Source organism: Panulirus ornatus, chromosome 17 (genome assembly GCF_036320965.1).
Source record: "Panulirus ornatus isolate Po-2019 chromosome 17, ASM3632096v1, whole genome shotgun sequence".
NCBI lineage: Eukaryota > Metazoa > Arthropoda > Malacostraca > Decapoda > Palinuridae > Panulirus > Panulirus ornatus.
Genome location: NC_092240.1, coordinates 14,732,501 through 14,750,432, shown reverse-complemented (window position 1 = coordinate 14,750,432; position 17,932 = coordinate 14,732,501). Strand labels below are relative to the sequence as shown.

The following is a 17,932-nucleotide window of genomic DNA, read 5'->3' as shown; positions in this document are numbered from 1 at the left end:
CCGCCAGCCACCGACTCCATCCGACATCATAACAGCAAAACAGAATCATCTCTGAAGCAAACGTGTGTTGCTAAGATTTCTGGAAAACGAGAAGTACATTTTTTTCTTCAACATTCGTTCGTGGCGCACATCATTAGTTATCATATATTAATGATTATCCATATTCTTAGGTATCTTATCTCCTGATGAGATGTTCGGGTGCTTCAGCAATTAACTGCTATCTAATTAGTTATTTAGTTTCCAAAAAAATGCTGAAATCGACTCCTAAATGGAAGACGGCGAAAGATTTTGATAGAGTTCTTAATCACACAGAATTGCTATACGAATCCCATCAGGAACTTTGGTATACGAAAGATTTCCTTCTAATATCAAATTTTTCATTCGATAAGTGGATGCAGTTAGTTAAGGAATGAACAAAAGAACAAATAAAGATTCTGAATAAAGACGGAACTGACTTGCCATTTATCTCTAGGTCTTTCATCTAACAAACCGAACAAATCATTTCCTTATGCCATTAACTCGACATAAATCCAGGAACATCCTGTCGGTAACGAGGTTGCAAACCACACCGACAGAACAAAGTCTTAAAATCGCTCCAGGTTTGAGGACGCCCCATCATCGAAGGCTCTCCCACCACAGAGGCGTAGCTGAGACTCTCTCTCGGGGCGCCACAACCTCCTCGGCAGGTACCAGAGGATCCTTCTCAGCATCATCTGAGGCTCTCCCACCACAGAGGCGTAGCTGAGAGAGACTCTCTTGGGCGCCACAACCTCGGCAGTACCAGAGGATCCTTCCCGTTCACTCCTGTCAAGAGATATTATATACAACTTTTGGTTTTCGAGTGGTTGATGCTTTGGCTTCTGTGTCTAATATAAAGAGACGTATCTAAGGCTAAGTGGCCATCAACGATATTAAAAACACCCTCAAATGATTTTCTTCTTTCTGGGAGATACAGATTGTATTTGATTCTTTCCATGTCGACGAAGGGTTCTGGGTGTATATGAATGAATAAGGTTCGAGTCTCTTTCCCCTGATTCACCTCACGTAAAAGTAAACGGAGAGTGATGATGATAGATTATGATTATGTGTGACTCTCTGAGCTTGCGCTACGTTCCGTAGCATCCAATCAATTCTTTCTCGTGTGTTTGGATCATCAACACAGTCATCTATCAAGCAACGTCTGCCGGGCCAGTTGTGTCTTACCCTACCTTCTTAAAAACTCACCACCGCCCGAGCACACTTGTGGCTGTGCTCTGTAGATAAGCACCGGTCACTTATCTGTGTCTCGGGAGCTGCTGGTGAGGCATGTATCAACCACCCTGGAGGAGCCATACCCAGGAGGTTCCTCGTGCAGTATTGACCCTGACTGGTACGCTCCTCTGTCCATCCTTCCTCCCTGGTGCGTCCCGGTGGTGTTGATAAACGACGGATTTACTAAACCCGTAAACAACATACGTTCTGTAGCCTGTTGTCAGATCGCAGGGCGTTAGAGCACCTCCTCCTCCTCCTCAACAGGCCATTACCTGGGGGTTGTGGGAGGCTCAGCAGTGCACTGTGGCGGGTGACCCGCGAGGAGTCACCTTGTGTGTAAATCATCCTTGTCTTGCCTCCTGCGTCTTGCTCATGTCCGATGACGGTGGTGGTGGGGGGTGTGTGTGTGATGAAAGGCGGACGAGACCTTATTAGTTGTGCCCACACCCCACATAACACGTACTGAAGATGTGCTCCACGCTGATTTGTAGCGTAGAAAGTATGTGTTTACGGCAGGAGCCTTTGACCCGAAGTTCCTCCATCGTGTGAAGGATTCTAGAGTGGGTCTCAAGGAAGGTTATCAGAGGAGTAGGTTGATGTTTGTTACGGAGCGTCGATTGCGCTGTCAAAGGACTTATCTCCCGGTGATGTATCGTTGACAGATAAGAAGGAATATATATGAAGACAGAAGGCGTGGAGAGGTTAGCATTTTAAGCATCTAGCTGTATAAGAATTAACACCTATTCTTGAATGACAGATATGTTTGGAGCTAGATACAGCTCATGACAAATGTACGCTGTCTTCGCATCCGTTCCTTCATATCCAATGGAGAATTATATAATCAAAAGCTTAATTTTCGATTATAGATTTTCGCTCGAGGATCGTTACCTGCAACGACGAATCTTTAAGGCATCTCTCGCAGCCGACGTCTCGTCTGAGAGCGTCAAGAATGACTCCCCCGTTCCTACATCTGACGCTCTGCATCCTCGAGCGTCGACTAGATTCGCTTCCCATCACGTCCTTCACCAGCAGTCTACATCCAGGCTCCTAACCTCATCATCAGCGACCGCTTTTTCTCCCCCATCTTCCTTTTCCTCAAACTGAACCCACCATCGACACTTTGATGTGTGATTTCCCGGGATCTCTCAACCGATGCATGAGCTTTCAGGTCACGTCAGTGAAGATGAAATACATTGCAGTACAAGGGATTGCCAGTGAACAGAAGATCTGATGGTTTATGACCAGATTATCTGCTGGAGGACAGTATCAGTATCCTAGATTCCTTGATCCCCAACCTATGTTGGGACGGTAAGCCAGAAGGCTCCTCCCCACACACCTTTTGAATGAAATCAAGACAGTAAAGCAAAGGGCCCTACCCTACCAGCCACTCTCTCCTGTGCATCACTCAACATGAAGACACCTATAAAAGGAGACCAACAAACTTTTATTCAGAATAATGTCAACCATGCTAGGTGTAAGGGTGACAACACCAGCATTCAAACCCTCCTCTACAATGGCCTCACGCGTCGGAAATGTCTTACAGGAAACCCTACAAGGTTCACCAAGTAGTACAATAGCGTGAGTCGTCTTACAACATACAGAAGGACCGGAAGGAGAGGAGTATATTGTCTACTCTTTGGTGGCAGTGTTGTGAATATGGCCAGACCAGGTCCCGGTAGTTCTGATCTATGCCACCAGTGGCGCCACTGGGGTAGTGTTGCCGCGGGTTGGTAAGGACGAAAATACAAACGAGAAGCGAATTCTATATTCCATCTTGTAACCTCACCCATCCACACATCTCCAGGTGAATTCTACCCTCAGATGTAGATGATATATAAACCAATATTACGATGTCTCGTACTCAAATATCTCTCAGAATACGAGAGACAAAGTCTCTTTGCATTATGATTAGAAGGCTATAATCCGTCGTTTGATCTGCCCGTCTAGCGATGAGGGGGGAAGGGAAGCCTCACAAATTATAGACATCACTACACCAATGATAGGCAACTGCAGTATTAGAGGGATGGGTAGATCTCCATGATGGTGTTGTCTCCCATGTATTACGCATAAGCAGACATCTTTATCCGTTTATGCGTGCATTTGTTTGGCTGTTTATCAGCTTATCTATCTATTTATCTATCTATTTTGTTGCCCCTATGGATGTCTATTTGTCAATTTATCCGTATGTCTTTCTATCTTTCTATATATCTGTATATCTGTATCTATCTATCTATCTATCTATCTAACTGTCTGTCTACGTATATTTCAAGAGAGTAAGTCTCGTCGAGGAATTTCTCTCCCCAAAGGAGGTCATCACTTCCTAGCATCTGATTGTAGCGCAGACTCGAAGCTGCAAGGAGCCCGTTAAAATGGGCACTGGGTTATCTCTGATAACAATGTTATATATATATATATATATATATATATATATATATATATATATATATATATATATATATATATATATATAGCATATATATGTATGTAGCATTTATGGATCTGGAGAAGGCATATGATAGAGTTGATAGAGATGCTCTGTGGAAGGTATTAAGAATATATGGTGTGGGAGGCAAGTTGTTAGAAGCAGTGAAAAGTTTTTATCGAGGATGTAAGGCATGTGTACGTGTATGAAGAGAGGAAAGTGATTGGTTCTCAGTGAATGTAGGTTTGCGGCAGGGGTGTGTGATGTCTCCATGGTTGTTTAATTTGTTTATGGATGGGGTTGTTAGGGAGGTGAATGCAAGAGTTTTGGAAAGAGGGGCAAGTATGAAGTCTGTTGGGGATGAGAGAGCTTGGGAAGCGAGTCAGTTGTTGTTCGCTGATGATACAGCGCTGGTGGCTGATTCATGTGAGAAACTGCAGAAGCTGGTGACTGAGTTTGGTAAAGTGTGTGAAAGAAGAAAGTTAAGAGTAAATGTGAATAAGAGCAAGGTTATTAGGTACAGTAGGGTTGAGGGTCAAGTCAATTGGGAGGCGAGTTTGAATGGAGAAAAACTGGAGGAAGTGAAGTGTTTTAGATATCTGGGAGTGGATCTGGCAGCGGATGGAACCATGGAAGCGGAAGTGGATCATAGGGTGGGGGAGGGGGCGAAAATTCTGGGAGCCTTGAAGAATGTGTGGAAGTCGAGAACATTATCTCGGAAAGCAAAAATGGGTATGTTTGAAGGAGTAGTGGTTCCAACAATGTTGTATGGTTGCGAGGCGTGGACTATGGATAGAGTTGTGCGCAGGAGGATGGATGTGCTGGAAATGAGATGTTTGAGGACAATGTGTGGTGTGAGGTGGTTTGATCGAGTAAGTAACGTAAGGGTAAGAGAGATGTGTGGAAATAAAAAGAGCGTGGTTGAGAGAGCAGAAGAGGGTGTTTTGAAATGGTTTGGGCACATGGAGAGAATGAGTGAGGAAAGATTGACCAAGAGGATATATGTGTCGGAGGTGGAGGGAACGAGGAGAAGAGGGAGACCAAATTGGAGGTGGAAAGATGGAGTGAAAAAGATCTTGTGTGATCGGGGCCTGAACATGCAGGAGGGTGAAAGGAGGGCAAGGAATAGAGTGAATTGGAGCGATGTGGTATACCGGGGTTGACGTGCTGTCAGTGGATTGAATCAAGGCATGTGAAGCGTCTGGGGTAAACCATGGAAAGCTGTGTAGGTATGTATATTTGCGTGTGTGGACGTATGTATATACATGTGTATGGGGGTGGGTTGGGCCATTTCTTTCGTCTGTTTCCTTGCGCTACCTCGTAAACGCGGGAGACAGCGACAAAGCAAAAAAAAAAAAAAAAAAATATATATATATTATATATATATATATATATATATATATATATATATATATATATATATATATATAATCACATAATGCCTTCCAACAGGAAGGATTCGAACCTCGTCCCATTTGCATGGTAGGTAGGTACGCTGACCACTCAGGTATGGTTCAGGCAAATGGTACGAGGTTCGAGTCCTTGCTGTTGGAAGGCACTACTCCCACCGCCATATCTATATAGATGGATGCAGGAGAGTAAATGAAGAGGACTTCTCCCTCCTCGCTACTCCCTCCAGCATGTTTACAGAGATGGAGGAGGGATAGTACAGCAAAATATAGAAAACGGCAGAAATTCATGGGTTGAAATTTATCGAGGCATCGAAGGCTGGGTAGGTCTCGTTGTAGTGAAGCGTGTTCAGGTTCAGAAGCTTCAGGAGTGAGGTTCATCTGCAAGCGTTTGGGTTCATTCCCTCTCTCTCAGGAGAAGGTCGACAGTGGAGGGGATTAAAAGCGAAGAGGGGAAATAAAGGTAGAGAGAAAGGGTAGAGAAGGGAGGAGGCAGAGAGGGTAGAGGTCGACAGGTTGATGTTGAGTGATGGGTAAGGTTGATAGAAAAAGAGAAGGGCTATGTTTTCTCTGCTTCATTTCCCTGAAGATGTGAATCATCACGAAGGCGCTCGGATCTCCGTGTTGTATTATCGCTGTGGCTGTCACCATAAGATAGTATTTATACGATGGAAAATAAAACACCATCAACCTGAGTAATATCCTATAAGAGAGGCGTACTAATCCTTGGTGTTTATGCATATTTTGATATAGGAATAAATCGAAATGGCGATCCAGAGCCAAGCAAAGTAAGTACGAGATCAATAAAGTGAAAAAAAAGAAATCTTTTGGGGAAAACGCGAGCTTAAAACGCGTCATGAATATCTTCGTGTACTGGGAACCTTAATATCATTTTCGCACTTGATGACTTTTCGAAACTACCAGACTTCTGGACTGTGTCTTAAAGGTAGAAACGTATCGTCGTGTTGATACATTGTTCTCACAGACAAAACACACGTCGATAGACATCGTATATACATACACAGACATCGAGACACAAGCGGACTCTTGAGTTTGTAAGAAAACAGAGACGCAGCAATTGCGAGACAGACACAAACAAACACGCGCGTGGAAACGAATCACTTGACTCAGTCCTCCCGTCTATCACTTGTGCGAGGAGGTGAAACTCGTGTTGACATGACAGACATAATGTCTGAGAGAGCTGGAGAGTCAGGGTGGGTGTGGACCTTTGCAGTCTTCAAGAATTAACTCTTCTGTGACGGTCATCAAGGCACCGGTGCCACACACACACACACACACACACACACACACACACACACACACAAGCACGTCCCAGAAGACATCCTACTAAACTTCATTGCACCAGAGATAATGAAACTGCTCATTAACGATGATTTATTACGTGATAATCCCTCACCCTTCTTGAGAATCACAAATACTTACCTTTTTTTTCCACATATCTTATTTCATTCTTAACCGTACGACAATGGGCAGCAGCTGGTATAACAGCTTTACAGATATATAGTTGTTACAGTATTATGATGAATGGCCCTGTCAGCCCAAGGTACTGGAAACCATTCAGATGTACGCAAACGGGTTTTGGCCAACCTCAAACCTATTCGCTCTTCCCCGGGGAATGTCTGATCTCATTTCTCTTCCCCCGGCAGAATAAGCAAATATATAATCTGGCCCAGGCATCTCTTCGCTCATCGCGCCAGAAGCCTCTCATATTACATCTCTTACGGATATCATTTAACCATGAGAGCAACAGAATCCATTGCCCTAGTCAGTAGAGCAGGAGATCCATCATCCCTGTGCACACAGTTCTCTTAAATCCACTTGAAGAAGCCCCCCAATGATGCTAGATTCATTTTCTCTTTTTAGCTTCACCTTGATAAGACTATTTTGCACATCCTGAACACCATTATAGACAATGGTTTATTTCCGGCAGCAGGGCGGAGCATGATGCTATCTCTTTTCAACTCTGTAGTAACTCTCATATCCATCTCCCACGTCGAGTCAGTGATATAGACAATTTTCGTTTTCTTATAGATTGTCTTGGCAACTTGGTGCATATAGCAAGTTATCATGAGCCAGTGGTGCAAAGAGGATGAAGCTCCCTCGGCATATACAGTGCAGGATATTCCCACTGCAGAGACTATATACAGTCGTTTAGGATCTCTGGTTTACCGACTTAGGATATCAAATGTAGAGTTAATTTTTCTTAATAAAGTGACTGATGTGACGCAGGCAAATATGGTTCAGTCATGGCCACCTTTAGGTGAAAAATAAAGTACAAGAAAGATGTGAAAAAGAAATTGAAATTTGATGAAAGCTCCACCGGTAGAGAGGTTATAGGAGGAGAACAAGACGAAGGGAAAACAAGAAGTCCACAGCTTGGCTGTTCGAGGGTATAGGAAGGTTACCATAACGGTAAGTCCTGGTATGGCTCGTCTCCATGTAAAAACTATAGGACGCTTGCCACGGATCCAAGCCCTGGTGGCGGGGACACACGAGGACAGTTCATGAGAGTAGTGGGAGAAATGACAGCTTAAAACAGGAAGAGGACAACAGCTTTACGGTGAGCAAAGAGGGATGGTTGGAGAGAGGTGATGCATGGAGTATTCAAGAGATGGAAAGTTTCTTTATCATTCCACTCTGGCCACAAGAGACGGAGGAAGCACCACCCCAGATATACTGGTATAAACCCCTGAAAACACAAGGGCCTCATACATAGTGAGAGAGTATATGGTTTCAGGATTATCCTTAACACTTGAGGAAAGTGTTAAAGATTCACTTGTTGGTGGAGACAGCTTGACACTGTCGGTCGAAACGACCAGTCAACCAGCCTACCAACTGGCAGACAATAAGAAATAATCAAAATGAAGTCATTTTTGATATCGGTGATAATGAGAACTTATTAATCATGTTCTTTTATCAATACGCAACCAGCATCCCAGTACAAGTAAACCAAATACCTGCTAAATCACTAGTTTAGACTTTGTTTCTTTTTTGATCATAATCCAAACTAAGCCAGCAAGAGAGAGACAAGCGACACAAGAACTGAGTTTGGTATGAGAAAAAAAATTCATTTTTATCCCGTACAGAGGGAGCGTTATCATCATTTGACCCCACTTTGTCTTTATAGTTCTCGTGTCATGTAAAGCGTCGATATGTATCCTATTTTGATTAACGAGGGGATAAGTCAGACACCCCTGTACTGGTAAGGCTCAAGAACCCATATCCTCCTTGTAGTGAAAGCACCCATACGTCTCTCGCCATGGGAGAAATGTGCGTTCCAGTCACCCCAGTGGTAATGTAGACCATCAATCACACACATCACTATCGTAACATCTAGAGAGCATCAGAACCTAACTCAACTCTACGGAGATGTCACTGAATCCTCTGCATACCATACCTCATAGCAACTATAAGTACACAGTTCACGTTCCCGTAAGTGAATATAAGATCAGCAGTCGTTAAACGTAATGTAAACGATCATATTTTCTCGCTCAGTTGAGAAGCAGATCCTTCCATCCACCTTCCCTCCTGTGGAGAGGGCACATTTAGCCTGTTCCATCCTCCTGGCTCGGGATGCCAGTAATCGATTCAGAAGCCCTCCGCCAGATGCTCTCCATCAGCCCTTATACAGATCCGTTCGTCTATGATCCATTCAGTAAGACTGCTCAGGGAGGTCGGGTCTCACAGTCACTAAGCCCACAGTGGTGGTGGTGGTAAATGGTTTCCAAGGATGAGTCTGTCACAGGGCGTGGGACATTGGAAGCAAGTCTGAGATGGAGGAGGACCCTTTTGACGGAGAGTTAAGTGGTGAGAGAAGGGCGATGGTGCCTCTGTGTTAGCTTTCATGTGTTCTGTCTCGGTCTACTGTGTGTACTGTTCTCTGTTTATGTTCATGTGCTTCCTCATCATATTGCTCGTCTCGTAATCCACAAGTATTTGAGAGTTTCCTGCTATTTAGGCAAATTTCTGCCATTATTTCTTCTTAGGTATTTACTGATCTTTTCAGTTTGACGATTAACTGGTTATCATTCTGACACTATTTGTTAGGACATGCCTCCCCGTGGATGTATACATGGGTATACTTGTCAAGTTTCATTTGTGACTACGCCATGCATCATAGGTATGCTTATGTATCATATAATCACTGATTATCGCAGATACCATAATAATCCATGTCCCATGTTGGCGTAGGTAGCGTGTTGGGCGTATCCCTTGTAGGTGACGACGCTGTATCTCTACAGAAACCATGATGACGAAGATGTCATGATAAGACAGACTCCCAGGCCGGCAGCGGCGCAGAGAGCATGATGGAGCAAGATCCATATTCTCGCCCTCCCCAGACTGACGTCTGCTCCATAGCCCAGCACGTAAGCTATGATGACGCTGGATTTATATCCGGGTCACCAGCCATGTTGTCCATGTTGTCCCGTATTGGCGCAGCGGATTCCACCGCTGCTCTTAATCCCGTGTTGTTACTTGATCTCATGTTGGTATTAATCCCATGTTGGCCGATAATCCATATCGCTGTTGACTCCATAATGACACAGATCCTGTGCTGGTTTGGAATTCGTGTTGGTGAAGAATCCATGTTAGTGCTGATCCTAAGCTAGGGTCGTTGATCACATGCCCCGCATTCTATTCTTTTTCTTTTTTTCGTGTTTCGGCTCCAGTCACGAACAATAGTCCACATCAAAGCCGGGACGTAATTGAAATATAGAGAGAATTATGAAACGGAAAAAGAAAAGACAAGGGAAAGTATTTATGAATTTTGGAAAAGGTGAAAAACCTGTCTTTTGAAATGTGCCAGGTCATAGTTTTTGGGAGAGACACGAGAAGGTAGAGAGAGTATCTGTAGTTCATATAATACGTACATTATATGTAGGCAGTACCTGCTGGCTATAGTATATGTATGGGTCGTTTATGTAGGTTATACGTAGTTTATATGATATGTACGTTACATGTAGCTTGTATCTTTAGGATAAGATATGTACGTTACATGAAGCTTGTATGTGTAGGCTATATGTACTTTATATGATATGTACCTATTTCTGTATGTAGTTTGAGAACTATATTGTTATTCAGTATGAACTAACGCAATGGTTGACGCTACCAGAGTGAGTGAGTGTGTGTGTGTGTGTGTGTGTGTGTGTGTGTGTGTGTGAGACTGTCTTGGGAGGAGCCCTTCAGGGGAGAGAGAGAAAGCTAGTTGGGGGGGGGGGTGGAGGAGGGGGAGGAGGAGGAGGAGGAGGAGGGAGGTGGAAAGCCCTCCACCCACCGTGACCTGTCCATGTTCTCATTGCTCCTCCCATGGTAGAAACCTAATCGCAGACCACCTGTCCATGGTTCTGCAGACCATTATCACGTACCACCTCTCCGTGCTCCGTCTAACTTTCCCAAGGAAGGAGCTTAGTCATGGACCCATATGTTTGTGTTCTGACTACGTTTCCCAGTGTAGTGGTTCAAGGACGAACCACCTGTTTGTGAGCTAATTACCTCTTCCACTGTTAGAATTTTATTACCTTCAATAACTACGGCCCATATCTATTGCGATTTACATTTTCTTTCTAAATTTATATATATATATATATATATATATATATATATATATATATATATATATATATATATATATTACATTGAAGTTTATAAAATTCCTCAAGGGTTCCCCTTAAGTGAAGTGTCTGTATATCATAAACAGACGCCAGTCTGTCTCTACGAAATCCTCCACAACGGATGCAAATTACTTTTATAAATCCATCAACACGTTGTCAGATAAGGCATCTTACAGACATGCTGTTCCTCGTGGACTGAAAGAAATTGATACGTGCCCTAATGAGGTCACAGGGGTCAGGCCCAGCACATCCCATTAACGTTTAGTTAGTCGACAAGTAATGCTGGTAAACACGCTTTATCCCCAGGCTGATAATCTTGCAGCTAACCCGCCCCACAAACTTTCACGAGCCATAATCGCCATGAAATATGATCGACTCACGCGAGGTGTGACCTCCCCCACCGACCGATGACCTCCGATATGCAAAACGGGTAATATCAGGTCACCCGTGCGACAGCTAAATCACTATATTGGCGTATTCTCCAGTAGTTACCTGTCGGGACATGGGATGATATGGGAAGGGCAAGTGACAAAAGACCGGATGGTGTACGACGAGGTCATTTACTGGCCCAGAGTGCGTGAGAGGACGTGGTAAAGCTAGACAAAAGAGGACCTGTTGGTCTATGTTGATGTGACCTGCTGGAGAACAGTACTGAAAGAATGAGTAAACAGAAGAACTGTTGACCTACAACGAGGTTACCTGCTGGAGGACAGTATATGCGAAACAGAAGAACTGTTGGTCTATGACGAGGCTATCTGCTGCAAGACAATATATATGTGTGATATAGGGACAACCAGGTGACAGAGGACCCGATAATATATATATATATATATATATATATATATATATATATATATATATATATATATATATATATATACTAAGGTTATAGGATGGAGGATAGTACATTGGGAAGACAAATGAAAGACGACCTCATGGCCCATGACGAGGTTATGGAGGACAAGACATGGGAGAACATGGGAATGTCAGGTAACAAATGACCTGATCGTCTGTGAAGATGTCATCTGCTGGAGGATAGTAATGATGTTCTAGATTTGTGATCTGTGTAGGAGAAGACGGGATAGTGAAGGAGGAGACGCCTCATAACATAATGGGAGACGAGTAATGACCCCAAAAGGTCTGGAGGAGGTTAAGAATAGATCTCCCCCCCCCCCCCCAACCTTAAACGTAAACTGATACCGTGAATAGAACCCAAAATTCCTTGGACGAGGAAGCCACCATTTAGTGTCCTCATTCCAAACGGGAAAGCTTAGCTATTGTTAGCAAGGTGACGCAGTGGATCCAGTCGCTGGTGTGAGGGATGGAGATGGTACACTGAAGTGTTCTGGAGGATGAATGCAACTGATATCATCATAACACTAAAAGGAGCAACTTGTTTAGGAGGATATACACTGTTGACATGGTACATCCTAAGTGGCATAATGAAGTTATGAAGATTACGTAAACTCTTGTGTTTGTATTTAGGATTTAATTTCAATTTTTTTCCGATATCATACAGAGCTATTCCATGAGGTTACACCGTAAGTGAAAAGTCGCCGACAGCGAGACTGTTTCAATGGGAGTACAACTCATGAAAGAAGTTATTTTGATTACGTATATTCTTGTGTTTGTATTTAGGATTTACTTTCAATTTTTTTCCGATATCATACAGAGCTATTCCATGAGGTTACGCCGTAAGTGAAAAGTCACCTACAGCGAGACTGTTTCAATGGAAGTACAACTCATGAATGAATTTCTCACTCCAAATGAGTCTACATTTCCTGCAAGTGCGAGTGGCTTAGCCTTGGGCTGCAGAAGCATGTGAAAAGAGGTCCTGGGTAACACTAGGTCTATTTCTTGGAAATATCTCCATCTGAAAGTAATCTCCCCAGGCATGTACGAATTATGCTTTCTCTCGTCTGCTTTCCAGACCCCACTTGTCAAGCATTAAAAGCGCCGTTCAACATATCACAACACACCCCTCATGTCACGAGATGCACTTTCCACACAGAAGACTTAAAACACTTACTCCTCAGCTATCCTTTCTTCACTTAAAAAAAAAAAATCAAAACACACAAAACCACATATTTTGACCTGTGGTTCTGCCCGATGGACGTGGCAGACTTCCTGAGCGCTGCAGGAATCCCAAAGAAGAGCGTCCTTGGAGCAGGAAGGTAAGGCAAGGTATAATTGTACATACGTATAAATACCAATTTTTGTATTAGAAAAAAAAAACTCCATCTGACAGCAGAAATATTCGCACGGAGAATATTCCCAAATATTTGCTTAATTCAGATAATCATAATGAAATAAAACGGATACGAACACGACACAAGGATGAAACGTTGTGGAATTCCAGAACTTGTGGCCTTTACTAACGTGGTCACGAACCCAACGACTTTCATCATTTCGTTGTAAAATGATGAAATGTCACGAACCTACACACACACACACACACGTCAAGACTTTCGTGATCCTCATGGTATTTCCCGTTCAACGAAAGCATTAAGATATTCGTCAAAATATTTAGATATTTGGCTGAAAAGTTCTGCTATTGCATTAAGAATCTATTTGATATATATATATATATATATATATATATATATATATATATATATATATATATATATATACACACATATATATCCCTGGGGATAGGGGAGAAAGAATACTTCCCACGTATTCCCTGCGTGTCGTAGAAGGCGACTAAAAGGGAAGGGAGCGGGGGGCTGGAAATCCTCCCCTCTCCTTTTTTTTTCTTTTTTAATTTTCCAAAAGAAGGAACAGAGAAGGGGGCCAGGTGAGGATATTCCCTCAAAGGCCCAGTCCTCTGTTCTTAACGCTACCTCGCTGTCGCGGGAAATGGCGAATAGTATAAAAAAAAAATATATATATATATATATATATATATATATATATATATATATATATATATATATATTGTACGTGTGACGTATGGCAAGAAAGGAAGAAACCTTTGGAATTAGAAACCTCCAATAAACCACTTAGATATCACTTACATCTCACACGTGTTGAAAGAAACCTCAGCTTACCATAACGTGATGAAACATTGTGGTATAGTCGAACTGTTCCGTATGTCTGTATATGCCCGAGGTGGGGAGAGAGAGAGAGAGAGAGAGAGAGAGAGAGAGAGAGAGAGAGAGAGAGAGAGAGAGAGAGAGAAATCTTATCATCCTCAATACGTCAGAACAGAAGAACCCTACATGATTCACATTCTTCATTTAGAATCATCAGTTGTATATCATCCTTTGACCCCCCCACCCCCACCCCCCCTTGATGAGTTCAAGCATTTCTTTTCATTCATGATTCATATCTCAACATTCCCTTGTTGACGAGTGTCACTGTTAACGCGTGTAAGCGGAATGAAAATGTAGTCGAAGCAAAATACGACAAATTCTGAAGCTGGTTGAAAACTAGGACAAAATGTCATGCTTTTGTAAGATCACAGTGTATGTAATAACAGGCAGACTAGTTCATCCATGTAAACCAACATTCACTTCAACACAAGAGAAAAACAGATTGACATTTTCAGACCTGCCTAGATTCACTTCAAGATTAAACACATTAAGACTGAACTAATGTATGGGTGGACAAGGACTTTCCCTTATTACTTCTTAAATGATGGAAGATAAAGGACCTATATATGTTTCTATGTCAGCCAGGAAGATTAAGAGATTACTGTTAATGACCCTTTTATGTCAAAAGGTAAAAAAAGAAATGAAAGATAATCCTCTCTTTTCAAAACCTGGTTCCCAATGTTTACAAACAGGGATATGAACAGCTCTTAGCACCAATCGTTATCGACAGGTTAGCGGGGGAAGACAAAATGACCCAGGCTGTGAAGATTGGTGTTGTTTTATGACTAGGTACTTCAAGGGCTCCATCATGTTTCTCCGGAGGAATGTGATGAGGCTACACTTCCCCTGAAGGAGTTTGGTTAAGCTTAACTTCCTCCGAAGCAGTTTGGTTAAGCTTGACTTCACCCCCGACGGAGTCTGGATAGGCTAGGCTCCCTCCGAAAGAATTTAGCTGAGCTAGGCTTCCTTCTGCGAAAGAGTCGTGCTAGGCTAAATGAACATCTTTCTCCGAAGGCTAGACTAGAGACGTTCACTAAACTCGCTACTCATTATATATGTACACAGACAGGCAGACAGACAGAGTGACAGAACTACCATTTCTTCCATGAGAAAGGCAGTGACGAAATTGTGGGTTCGCCTGATGTTCAGGTTGGCAGGAGAGTTCAAGGTTTGTGCTCCCGCCTTGTTAAGTATACGTTGCAAAATCCCTTTTGGCAGAACTTAAAGGATCGGATGCAGATTCTGAAAGTCGATCTGGAATGTTGTGGCGGCTTATGACATCTGATATGTTTGGTCTAGGCAACAACAAAAAAAAGAAATGAATAACAGGTATTCCGAAATTTGGCTAAACAATTTTGCGTATTCAGTGTGCTGAATTCAGAAAATAAAACCTACAATAATTCTGAAATGCATAAATCAAACAATGACGAGTAGAATACATCTGGCGCCTGTGTGGTGCCCAAGACACTGCTAATTTTAATTCCAGGTCGTTTTAAAGACAAGAACAAATACATAACTCACCCTAGCGAGATTACTGGAGCTGGAGTTAACTTGTAACTCACCGCCGCATCTGAGCGACACACAAGATCCCTTTCTCTTGAAAACCAAGACTCCCATGACGATATTCATGACGTCAGGTGAAGCAAAGCAATCTTTCCCGTTCGCAACACAGAGATACCGACCCTGAATGCGTCCGTTCATCACATTAGCGATAATACACCCAGACCCGTTCGGGCAGTTCATTATAATGAGTCATTCCTTTCGTCAAATCTCAGGTGATCGACCGCCATAACTCGCTGGCTCATCTGATACCTTCGCCTCAGCCCGGACGACCGAGAAGTGAATGAAGCAGTCTCGAGCCTCAGAGCTCTTCGACAAATATTCGACTTACAAAAGACGAATAAGAGAAATATTACTACTGGTCTTATATGCGACTTGGCGAGTTCTTTACCGTTATGATCTCAATCTTCAACCAGTTTGGGAAGGTAGGACGAGAAATGGAGCCAGATCTAACGAGAGATTTTATGGATTCGCGACACATATCGAGTCTAATGGAACATTTGTAAGACTTGGTCGACACACCTCATCCCAAAATACAGTATATGGTCATCTGGCATATAGGTGTGAATGTTATCACCAACATGCACAAATATGAGGGCTTGATTCCACTGATATAAGGTTATATAGTACGAGGGTTCAAATCCCATGACACACACAACTGAGAGAGTACTGGAGATTCGAATTCTATCATGATACATGGTTATTTCAAACAAGGATTTTAATCTCATCATAAACTATAGAATCCTAATAGCGCCATCAGACAACCAAACTCATGATACAATTATTTTGTGGATTCTACGACTAGGCACACGAGGAGTGACCTTTATAATTTGTCCCATTCATCCTCAAACAATGAAGCTTGGGAAGTTGTCTTTCATCTTCTGTCTCCTCCTCCTATACCCTTTCTACCTTCAAGAGTCAGGTCTGCAAACACTTGAAAGTCTCAAATTGATTTTTCAATTCTTTTCTTTCCTTTACTTTCTTGTCACCCAACATGGCCATGACTCTAGGTATGCTTTGCATTATGGCCACTATAAGGCAACGTGCTTACAGTTAGCCGAAGCGAGATTCTGAACCCCATTACAGAGCGTTCAGTTACAGCACAGTAATATGTGGTGTTATGGTTCGAATCTCATCACGACTGTATTCTGATGGAGGGGTTCGTATCCCAGCAAAATGTAATAAGTACAAGCGAGAATCTGAATTCCATTATGAATCCGGGTTTACTTAATGTGTAGCTTTGAATGCCATCACAAAACATTTGATACACGGGTTTGCATCCCATTACAACATAGATAGCCGGTAGAAGGGGGTTCGAATCTCACCATGACACGGTTACTCGGTGTAAGTGGCATGAATCCCTAGACGTCACGTAATAACCCGGTGTCAAGGATCGAGTCCCACCAGAGCTCAGTTATCCAGCACAATCGTTCAAGTTTCTAGAACGAAACATAATTGCTATAATGTTACAGGTCGTGTTATGCCACAGTATCACGCAATTTAGGGAAGGTTTGAACCCTCGCGTACATCACACGGTAACCCGATATGAAGGTTGAACTCTCACTACGAACCCACAATTGCTCATTGTGTACGTTCATATCCCACTCCATCCCGAAGCATCTCAACCTAACGGTTCGGATCTAAGCATGAGACAAAATCGTCTAATGAAATAAACCTTCGGAGTATCTCGCATTACTTCAGCTATTGCCCTAACGAGTACTTAACTCTTATCTGGATTAACGAAGAGACAGTATGTGTAACCTGAGGATTCAACCAGTTTCTAGATTACCAAACGACACAGTGATTATCATCCGAGAACTTGACGAGGGGAGCTAAGTAAGGAATCGTCTCGTGCTCAGGGTTCAGGACTTGTATGCAAATGAGCTTCAAACCTGCAGATCGAGCTGCGAGATTACCCATTAAGGTCCCAGGTGATGAGTATCTAGGAACTGCAACACAAAGGCTTGGAAATGTGATTGATTGATTGAGTAAATTAGTCGACGAGTTGAGTGATATACGAAGTGATGCCTTCGGTAAGTGCACACCTTGCCTGATTGTCTTTTATGACATTATATTTGTTCTACATGAATGTTAAAGCGGTGTTATTGTTTTCTATATATGTAATTCAATGGTAAAGTTACTTACCTTTCAACTCTCGTTTTTATTGACTGTTGTTATTGCTATGGTTATCAACACTGTCGTTCTTTTGCTGATGTAGCTATTGTCGAGTTCGTTTTCCTTCAACGACAGAAATTCCCATTCAGGTCAAGCTGAAAATAAACATCAAGAAAAGCGTTTAATAAAGACAATCGTGACATCTGTAATACAGAAATATGAAATAAAAAAACACATCTCAATATCATTGAGCAGCAAATTATTACCGGCAAATATAGGCAGGTGTATGTAAGATGGTTCCTACCATCACTTCAACACTTCGAAGTCAGGAGGGTAGTGGTTCCCTGGGCGTCTGCTGTCTACAAGCTACTTCCTTCAGCTCATGATATTCATCTTAATGTTCCTTTCATTATGTTCATCCCAACATCTTTTAAGGCTTGCTTA

The 17,932-nt window shown here is 42.6% G+C and overlaps 1 long non-coding RNA gene across 1 annotated transcript in view; it reads right to left on the bottom strand.

Moving 5' to 3' along the window:
• Window positions 1–393: 393 nt before the first annotated feature.
• Window positions 394–17,932, bottom strand: part of LOC139754461 (uncharacterized) — a 130,945-nt gene continuing 113,406 nt past the window's right edge. Inside the window, exons 2-4 of the long non-coding RNA XR_011713885.1 lie at window positions 17,519–17,643; window positions 771–804; window positions 394–675 (exon numbers count right to left, since the gene is read on the bottom strand). This is a non-coding gene — a long non-coding RNA (uncharacterized lncRNA). The remainder of the gene's footprint in view (window positions 676–770; window positions 805–17,518; window positions 17,644–17,932) is intronic.